Source organism: Dasypus novemcinctus, chromosome 30, assembly GCF_030445035.2.
Source record: "Dasypus novemcinctus isolate mDasNov1 chromosome 30, mDasNov1.1.hap2, whole genome shotgun sequence".
NCBI classification, from domain to species: Eukaryota; Metazoa; Chordata; class Mammalia; order Cingulata; family Dasypodidae; genus Dasypus; species Dasypus novemcinctus.
Window position 1 is genome coordinate 9,406,338 of NC_080702.1, and position 10,133 is coordinate 9,416,470.

The window sequence follows — 10,133 nt, forward strand, 5'->3', positions numbered from 1 at the left end:
TCTCATATTATCAGTCCAGAGATTCAAATCCCCTACATATATCTTAAACCCAGCACCAACTACAATTCCAATAAAGTAGCATGCAAGTCTTGTGAAAAGAGATCCCCTCTGAGTCCAATTCCATCACGCAGAAACACCAGCTCCAAAGAAGGGCCATCTGTCATGGCAGTGAACCCCTTCTGCCATGACCATAGAACCCGTGGGTCTCTTTATCCCTCAAAAGAACCAATACCTGGGGTTGTATCTACCTTATCTGTCTCTTAGACTCTGTTCAGTTGTACATAGGGATATTCCTTCTGATAACCTCCAGACTCTTTTTTAGAGACTCACAGCCTTATAATCTCATTTCTCCTTTCCATTTCCCCCTTACATTAGGTCAAACCGATTCCCGAAGTCATGTTATTATATGTAGACAGGTATATTCTGCTGTTCCGCATTGAATCTTTAATTCAAAGTCATTTTCTAGTTGCTCCTTCAGCTGGTATGTGGTAGTGATCCCTCGGTGCCAGGGAGGCTCATCCCCAGGTGTCGTAAACAGCACACTCTTAGAAAAACAGTAGGTCAAGGAGGAAATCTCAAAAGAAATTAATAACTACCTTAAAACTAATAAAAATGATAAAACAACATACCAAAACTTATGGGATGCAGCAAAAGCAGTACTGAGAGGGAAATTTATAGCCATAAATTCATACATCAAAAAAGAAGAGCTAAAATTGAAAACTAACTGCACACTTGGAGGAATTAGTAAAAAAACAACAAAGCAACTCCAAAGGAAGAAAGATTGAAAGAAAGAAGAGAGAAAGAAAGAAAGAAAGAAAGAGAAGAAGAAAGATAAGAGCAGAACTAAATAAAATAGAAAGTAAGAAAGCACTTGAGAAGATAAACAAAACCAAGAGCTGGTTCTTTGAGAAGATCAATAAAATTGACAAACCCTTAGCTAGACTAACAAAGAAAAAAAGAGAGAAGATTCAAATTCACAAAATAAGAAATGAGAAAGGAGATATCACCACTGACCCCACAGAAATAAAGACTATCATAAGAGGATAATTTGAAAAACTATATTCCAACAAGGAGGACAATTTAGAGAAAATGGACAAATTCCTAGAAACACATTAGCCACCTACAATGATGAAAGAAGAAATCGATGATCTCAACAAATGAATCAAAGTAAAGAGATAGAATCAGTCATTAATACCCTCCCAACTAAGAAGAACCCTGGGCCAGATGGCTTCACCGGTGAATTCTACAAAACATTCCAGAAAGAACTAACACCAATCTTGCTTAAACTCTTCCAAAATATCAAAAGAGCAGGAAAATTGCCTAACTCATTCTATGATGCCAACATTACCCTAATACCAAAGCCAAAGATAGGAAAATTACAGACCAATCTCTCTAATGAACCTATGCAAAAATCCTCAACAAAATACTTGCTAATCATATTCAACAACACATTAAACAAATTATACACCATGGCCAAGTGGTGTGGAAGGATGGTTCAACATAAGAAAATCAATTAATGTAATACACCACATAAACAGATTGAAGGGAAAAAATCACGTGATCATATCTATAGATGCAGCAAAAGCATTTGACAAAATACAGAACCCTTTCTTGATTAAAAAAACACTGCAAAAGAAAGGAATAGAAGGAAACTTTCTGAACATGATAAAGGTTATATATGAAAAACACACAGCTAACATCATTTACAATGGTGAAATCCTAAAATCTTTCCCTCTAAGATCATGAACAAGACAAGGATGTCCACTATCACCCCTTCTATTTGCCATTGTGATAGAAGTACTTGCTAGAGCACTGAGGCAAGAAGCAGACATTAAAAGGCATCCAAATTGGAAAGGAAGAAGTCAAAATTTCACTATTTGCAGACAACATGATCCTATACATAGAAAACCCTGAGAAGGCTACAAGAAAGCTTCTAGAACTTATAAATTACCTCAGTAAAGTCGCAGGCTATAAGATTAATGTGCAAAAATCAATACCATTTCTATACAAAAATAATGATCAATACGTGGGGGAAATCAAGAAACAAATATGATTTACAAGAGTAAATTTAAAAAATCAAATACCTAGGAATAAATTTAACTAAAGATGTGAAAGACTTATACACAAAAAACTACACAACACTGTTTAAGGAAATCAAAGAAGACTGAAATACATGGAACAATATTCCCTGTTCATGGATACAAAGACTAAATATTATTAAGACGTCTATCCTACCAAAACTCATCTACACATTCAATGCAATCCCAATAAAAACCAACACAGCATTTTTTAATGAACCAGAAAAACTAACTATGAAATTTAACTGGGAAGGAAAGAGGCCCCGAATAGCCAAAGACATATTGAAAAAGAAAAATGAAATTGGAGGAATAACACTACCTGACTTCAAAACACACTACAAAGCAACAGTACTATAAATGGCATAGTATTGGCACAAGGATAGACGCACTGAAAAATGGAACCAAATTGAGAGTTCTGATATACATCCTCACATATACAGTCATATGGTATTTGACAAGGCCATCAAACACACTAGACTGGGAAAGAATGGCCTCGGCAACAAATGGTGCTTGGACAACTGGATATCCATGTGCAAAAGAATGAAAGAGGATTAAGATCTCACACTGTACACAAAAATCAATGCAAGATGGATCACAGACATAAATATAAAAACCAAGACCATAAAGACCTTGGAAAACAATGTAGGGAAGCATCTACAGGACCTTGTAAAAGGAAATGGCTTCATGAATTTCATACCCAATACACAAGCAGCAAAAAACAGAACACTACTAGCGTTGGAGAGAATGTGGAGAAATGGGAACATTCATCCAGTGCTGGTGGGAATGCAGGAGGATCCAGCCATTCTGAAGGAGAGTTTAGCAGTGTCTCAAAAAACTAACTATAGATTTGCCATATGACCCAGAAATCCCACTGCTGGGATTATTCCAGAAGCACTAGAAACAAGGACACAAACTGATAAATGCACACCAATGTTCATAGCTGTGTTATTCGCAATTGCCAAAAGTTGGAATCCACCCAAATGCCCATCAACTGGTGAATGGATAAATAAAATGTGGTATAGACATACGATGGAATACTACTCAGCTCTAAGAATGAATTCAATACAAACACATGTGATAACATGGATGAATCTTGAGGACCTTATGTTGAGTGAAGCAAGCCAGGCATTGAGGAACAAATACTACATGACCTCGATGATATGAAACAAGCAAACCAAGCTGTCTCAGAGAGCTAAAGACTGGATGATGGGCTTAAAGGAAGCTGGGGGAGAGGAAGGTTGTGAGCTGATGCCTACGTGGGTGAAATATATAAGCTTGTGGTAATTATTTGTACAGGGAAGGGATAAGATGGGGGCATAGGGATATCTTTGGCTGGGGCTTTGCAGGCTTGAGCAGGACTAGGGTTGGGAGGATGGATCAGATGGCTAAAGGAATTGGGCGGAGGGTTGGGGGGAACAGCTGAACATGGCAGATTGTCAGGTATGTAATTGAAACTATAATGTTGAGAAAATTCTTTAGAAAATATAAGGAAGGATTGCCTGTTTAAGGTGCATAAGGGGGGTGCATCTGGCATAGGGTCAGGCAGGAGTGTGTGAGGGCCCCTTTTGTCATATTGTATTATATCATTGGGTGGAGACCCATACAATGAGTGTGAAGGTGTACCCACAACCTGGGGAGGCCAAATGTTCTCAAACAGAGGGACTGTGACTCTCGAGAGAATTGGTGGCTCCCAATGGATTAGGGCAGTTGAGTATGTCAAGCCCTCAGTACTGTTGCACATTTCTGTGAATATGGTCCTTCAATTTTGAACATTGATTGTCACAGTGGGCCCTGAGGTGAGGGGGAGAGAAGTATAGAATAGATGGAATCAGGGTAACTGGGGGGTAATGGAAGTGTTCCACAGGGTCATGCAACGATGAATATAGGACATGTTAAATTACATGAAAAATGTATAAAGTTTATAGGTTAAAATGTAAACCATAATGTAAAACATAATGTAACTAAAAATTTAGAAAATTATACAGTCTAAAATACAAACCATAATGTGAACCAAAACGGAACCATGTTTGAAAGCTATCCCTCAATATCTGTACATCAGCTGCAGCAAATGTAACATGAACATGTAAAAAGATCATTGCTGGGGAAGGGGGAAAGGGTTTGATGCTGGATATATGGGTGTCCCCTATATTGCATATCTGAATTACAGTGATCTAAAATTTCTGTGAGAAGACAAAATGAAAAATCAGAAGGAAAAAGGATGTAGACACTGAGGAAGAAGGAAAAAAATTGTCTTGCCACTGTCCATATAGGGCAACACTATTGCAGTGATGAAAGGCCAAATGCCAAAAACAAAGCTTTATAATATTTTTCATTTTTTAAATACACCAATTTATTCTTACTTTATTTTAGTTTTCCTAAATTAGTATGTTTTCTATTTCTAATCTTTAAACCCATCACTATTTTTCGTTTTCCTAATAGTTGAATTTGGCAATATATTAGGCTTCATTTTTGAAGAAGTTTTGGACCACAGAGAGGTTCAAATATGGCAGGGGAGGAACACTGGTGTGGGCTGTTATGATGGCCGGCACATGGTTGGGAGGATGTCCTCCAGGGCATGTATATAGGGTACATAAAAATATTCAGATATATCTTGGGTATTTTCATAGCAGTTACAGTTACAAATGACAACTGAGGCAGTGCTGAGTTCCCCCAGGGGAGCTCTATCACCTTCCCCAATGGAACAGCAACAATCCCCCAAGTGCAAGAGCAAAGAACAATGAAGAAGGATGGTCCAATGATGAGCCCTTGATACTGATGACCATGCTTATGACCCTGTGTGCCTGAAATATGAACTAGGCCTAGAGCTGCAGGTGCCTAAGAGTTACCTCCTGACCGCCTCCATGTTGCTCAAATGTGGCCACTCTCTAAGCCAAACTCAGCATGTAAATGCATTACCTTCCCCCAGCTTGGGACATGACTCCCGCGGGCAGCCACGACTCCCTCCCGGGCCAGGCCAGGTGGCCTTGGTGGTCGCTGTCCGAGGGCCCCTTTGCGTACACCCCCTCCTGGCCAGGCGCACAGGTGGCTCCTCCGCGGCTTTGCGCCCCCAGGCCTGGCTGGCGCGCAGCTGCCTCTCTCGGCTCCCAGTGGGTTTCCCGGCCCCGCCTCTCCCTCCAGCCAGCCTTCCTTTAGGCCGGTGGTGGGGGGCGCGGGGCAGGTCCTGCCGTCGGAGGAGACTCGCAGAGGTCACCCCCTTTTCCCCCCCACCCACAGCGACCCGGGGAAACGCAGACCCAGCCCTTTCCCAAGCCGCCTCCCGGATCCCGGCTCCGGCTCCCAAGGAGGGCGTCTGTCCTTTATTCTCCTTTAACCAACCAGGGAAAGCTGGGGCCTACAGGGCAGATTAGGGCGCGGCTGGGGGCACTTCCCCGGGGAGGCAGCCCCAGGGCGCGGGGGTGGGCGGGAGCTGGGCGGTCCCCGCAGCCGTGTGGGTCCTTCTGCCGCCCGGCGAGGTGAGGATCCGGGGCGGGGGAGGCGCTCGTCGTGGTGCTCAGCGCGGCCTCTGCTGGGCGGGGACCTCAGGGGCGGGGCGGGTCAGCTCTGAGCAGCAGCGCAGCCTGGTTTCTCCTGTGCTGATGCGCTTGCTCTGCTCTGCAAACCTGAGCTCCCCCAAATCTCAGTGTTTCACGGGCGTGTGTTTAATCAGATTATTCTACACCTGAGATGATCTCAGCGCACGGCTCCAAAATGGAATTTTAAAAATCTGTGTTTTCAAAGAAAAACGATTTAAAAAGGAATCTGATTATCCGCTTCCCTGTCCTGACATTTTACCCATCTCCCTGTGGGCAGAGAATGCAGATTTTCCGTTCCATATCTAATCTACTAGAGATTCAGTGTTGGGGCTATTTTTGATAGATTTTTTGGACAGAAGTATTGCTGCAGCTTGCATACTGATTTTGAAATGCACATTGGTGTCTCGAAATAGCCGACTTGTTAGGGGACCTTTCACTGCATTAGGAGTTGAGTTAAATTTACTAATTCATCTATTTTTTATATGACTAAAATTTCGTGGTTTTTTAATCTTTAACTGAAAATAATATCTAAATGTTTAAGGAACACAGTTTCTTCTGTCACCAGAGCATTCTTTTGTAAACTTAAATTTTGAAGAGCTGTTTTTCTGCATCTGATATGGGATCTTTATATCTGCAGAAAATGAGCTCTACCTCCTCCAATACTCAACCTTTTCCACGTGTATTTAAATCTTTCATGAATGATTAATGAAAGATTAGATCAGAAAAGTTTGCTTATAATTGGGAATTATGTAACTGGACTAAAAGAAAACAAATCGAATAATTGTCATTTAGCAAATACATAGTACTGGGAGAAATAGAATAGTTTTAGCACTGGTAGATTATTTGTTGCATGATTTAAGGTGGGATGAACCCATAGATTTTCCATCTGTAAGGTTTTTATGCTCACGCGCAATGGTAGTCTATACCTAACATTGGTTTTACTAAAGTGTTTATTTGAGTTTATACATACATGACCATAAATGCCTAGTATGTGCCACATCCTATTCTACATGATTAATATGTTTTAAGTCATTTCATCCTCCCAGGCAATCCTGGGTGGGAGGTGCTATAACTGGCCGAATTCCTAGCAGAGGGAAATCTTGTTTCAGGTATTTGGTAAATAACTTTTTAAATACACTTTCTGATCATATTAATTCAATTATGAAGCATTTCTTTAAGCAGCTCTGGCAGGATCTTCACTTGCTCACTTAATTGACTGTCATGTCATTTTATATAATAATTTTAAAAATCATCATTTCAGGGTGACATTCCTGTACTGCTATTTGTATCCATAATTATGCTATGCTTAATATTGTGCATTTCTTTATTTGGAAATGTAGGGTTACCCAGTTTAAAAACAAAGCAGGTTATATTTGTGACTATTTCTCCTGTGTCTGATTTTACTCAAAACCTCTTCATGTATTATCTTCCTTTTATCACCAAATAGATGTGATTTATTCCATTTTATCATTATTGTTTCCTTTGGCATTCACTAATTATAGTGAGTTATAAATCAGAGGAATGGAAAGTTCTATGTCATAGCTATGCCCTGCTTGGGAGTCCTCGGAAATGCCAGAACACAGTCCTACATCTGTGGGTGGAACGGTGGGTAATGCTGCATGATTTCCTGCAGAAAACTTCCCCTTGCCAATTTCATGTTTGAACCACTGCTGTGAAAAGAATGTTTTTCAGCAATTCTAGCCTTATCATATGCCCGATTTCAGAATCTTGTAGAGGTCTCACTCCCCAAGCCCAGGGCATAAGGTATCCCGAAGAGGGGTGAGTCCCTGGGTGTGGTCCAGGGGTTGTCTCTGGCGGTTCACCCCACTTTCCCACAGAACTCAGTGTGTGTGACGTCATCAGACACTGGGAGAAAAGACCGCAGTTCAGGTGTGGCCCTCGGCGGGGTCTTCACAGGGAGAGATGTGCTGTACAAGGATTTAGGGAAGGAAATGCATTATTAGCATTTTTGTCCAATCATGGGGGACATGGGGATAGGAGTTTGGGAAAGTGGATGGAACACAATTTAGGTTTTCTTTTACAAATCACCAAAAGATTCTTGTTTAAAGAAAAATAAAAGCATCGACTCTGTTGGGCTTTGGGCAGTGAAATATCTTTGGAACTACTTCATAGACAAGTTGGAAACTTTAACTTGGTTCCATTATTGATGATGTATGTCATGGGGCCACTTTGAAGCATGAAAAAATGTGACATGGATTTTTTTTTCATAACAGTAGTTTCTCGTCACCTTTAGCTGCTCTACCTTGTGTGTGTGTATTTATTATTATGTCTTTTTTTTAAAGATTTATTTATTTATTTTTAATTCCTCCCCCCTCCCCCAGTTGTCTGTTCTCTGTGTCTATTTGCTGCGTCTTGTTTCTTTGTCCACTTCTGTTGTCGTCAGCAGCACGAGAAGTGTGGGCGGTGCCATTCCTGGGCAGGCTGCACTTTCTTTCGCACTGGGTGGTTCTCCTTATGGGTACACTCCTTGCGCATGGGACTCCCCTACGCGGGGGACACCCCTGCGTGGCACGGCACTCCTTGCGCGCATCAGCACTGCACATGGGCCAGCTCCACACGGGTCAAGGAGGCCCGGGGTTTGAACCGGGGACCTCCCATGTGGTAGATGGACGCCCTAACCACTGCGACAAGTCCGTTTCCCTATTATGTCTTTAAATGACACCATTATTCTCTATGAAAGTTCTGTAGTGCCATGGCAGAGCTTTGACTCAGGGAGGAAAGTTTTTTTTGTTTTTATTTTAGTGAAGATATACTTTATTTTATTTTTTACACTTTTTAAATTAAAGTTAATACATCACAAAGAGTGATACATTAAAAAACACAAATGAAAAACTTAAAAAGCATAAGAGGTTCCCATATACCCTGCTCCCCACCCCCACCCTGTCATTTTTGTAAAATGTATTTTTTGAAGATATATACATCACAAAAAAAATGTTACATTAAAAAATATAAGAGGTTCCTGTATACCCCTCCACCCCACTCCTTCCACACCAACAACCCCCCTGATCATTGCAGCACCCTCATCTCACTCAGTGAACACATTTTGGGGGCACTGCTGCACTACACAGATGATAGTTTACCCTGTAGTTCACACTCTCCCCCAGTACATTCAGTGGGTTATGGCAGGATATATAAGGTCCAGCATCTGACCCTGCAATATCATTAAGGCAACTCAAAATCCCAAAAATGCCCCCACATCACAGCTCTTCTACACCTCCCTGCCCTCAGCAACTACTGTGGCTACTTTCTCCACCTCAATGCTAAAATGTCTTCTATTAGTAGTCACAATAGTTTTATAGTAGAATATCAGTAAGTCCACTCTAGTCCATATTTTATTCCTCCATTCTGCGGTCCCTGGGATGGTGATGTCCCCTCCACCTCTAGATCAGGAGGGGGCTTAGGGTAGTGGAAGCGTTTTGGGCCTGGAGTCCCTACACAGCCCAGTGGTTTTAACACAATGAGCTCCATCGGCACTGGGTATGACTTGTCGGCCTCTACATTCTCTCCTGATGGGAGAGTTTTTCAAGTTGAATATGCTATGAAGGCTGTGGAAAATAGTAGTACAGCTATTGGAATCAGATGTAAAGATGATGTTGTCTTCGGAGTAGAAAAATTAGTCCTTTCTAAACTTTATGAAGAAGGTTCCAACAAAGGGCTTTTTAATGTTGATTGGCATGTTGGAATGGCAGTGGCAGGTTTGTTGGCAGATGCTCGTTTTTTAGCAGATATAGCAAGAGAAGAAGCTTCCAACTTTAGATCTAACTTTGGCTATAACATTCCACTCAAACATCTTGCAGACAGAGTGGCCATGTATGTTCATGCCTATACACTGTACAGTGCTGTTAGACCTTTTGGATGCAGTTTCATGTCAGTGTCTTACAGTGTGAATGATGGTGCACAACTCTACATGGTTGATCCATCGGGTGTTTCATATGGTTATTGGGGCTGTGCCATTGGTAAAGCCAGGCAAGCTGCAAAGACAGAAATTGAAAAGCTTCAGATGAAAGAAATGACCTGTCATGATGTTGTTAAAGAAGTTGCAAAAATAGTTTACACAGGCCGTGATGAAGTTAAAGATAAAGCATTTGAACTAGAGCTCAGCTGGGTTAGTGAATTAACTAAAGGAAGACATGAAATTGTTCCAAAAGATATAAGGGAAGAAGCAGAGAAATATGCTAAGGAATCTCTGAAGGAAGAAGATGAATCTGATGATAATAATATGTAGCATTTACATCTGCTTCTGTTTTAAATTTCTATATAGTCCCATGTAAACTATTTAGCACAATGGATTATTATATACCCAGTAACAAATTTTCATTAAATTTTTGTCTTATAATCATTGATGTTTGCTTAATATCTGCTTAACAAAATTAGTGTGCACAATTGAAAACCCAGTACTCAGAATTAAAATGCCTGCTTAAACATTCCTTAGAGGCTGTTGGATCATACGAATTTAAAACCCCAGTCCACTAATGTAGAAGCTAAAAATAACCTGCTGGGC

At 41.0% G+C, this 10,133-nt stretch overlaps 1 pseudogene; it reads left to right on the top strand.

Annotated features, from left to right (window-relative positions):
- Positions 1-9,040: 9,040 nt before the first annotated feature.
- On the top strand, positions 9,041-9,909 carry LOC131276939 (proteasome subunit alpha type-3 pseudogene; annotated as a pseudogene).
- Positions 9,910-10,133: the final 224 nt, after the last annotated feature.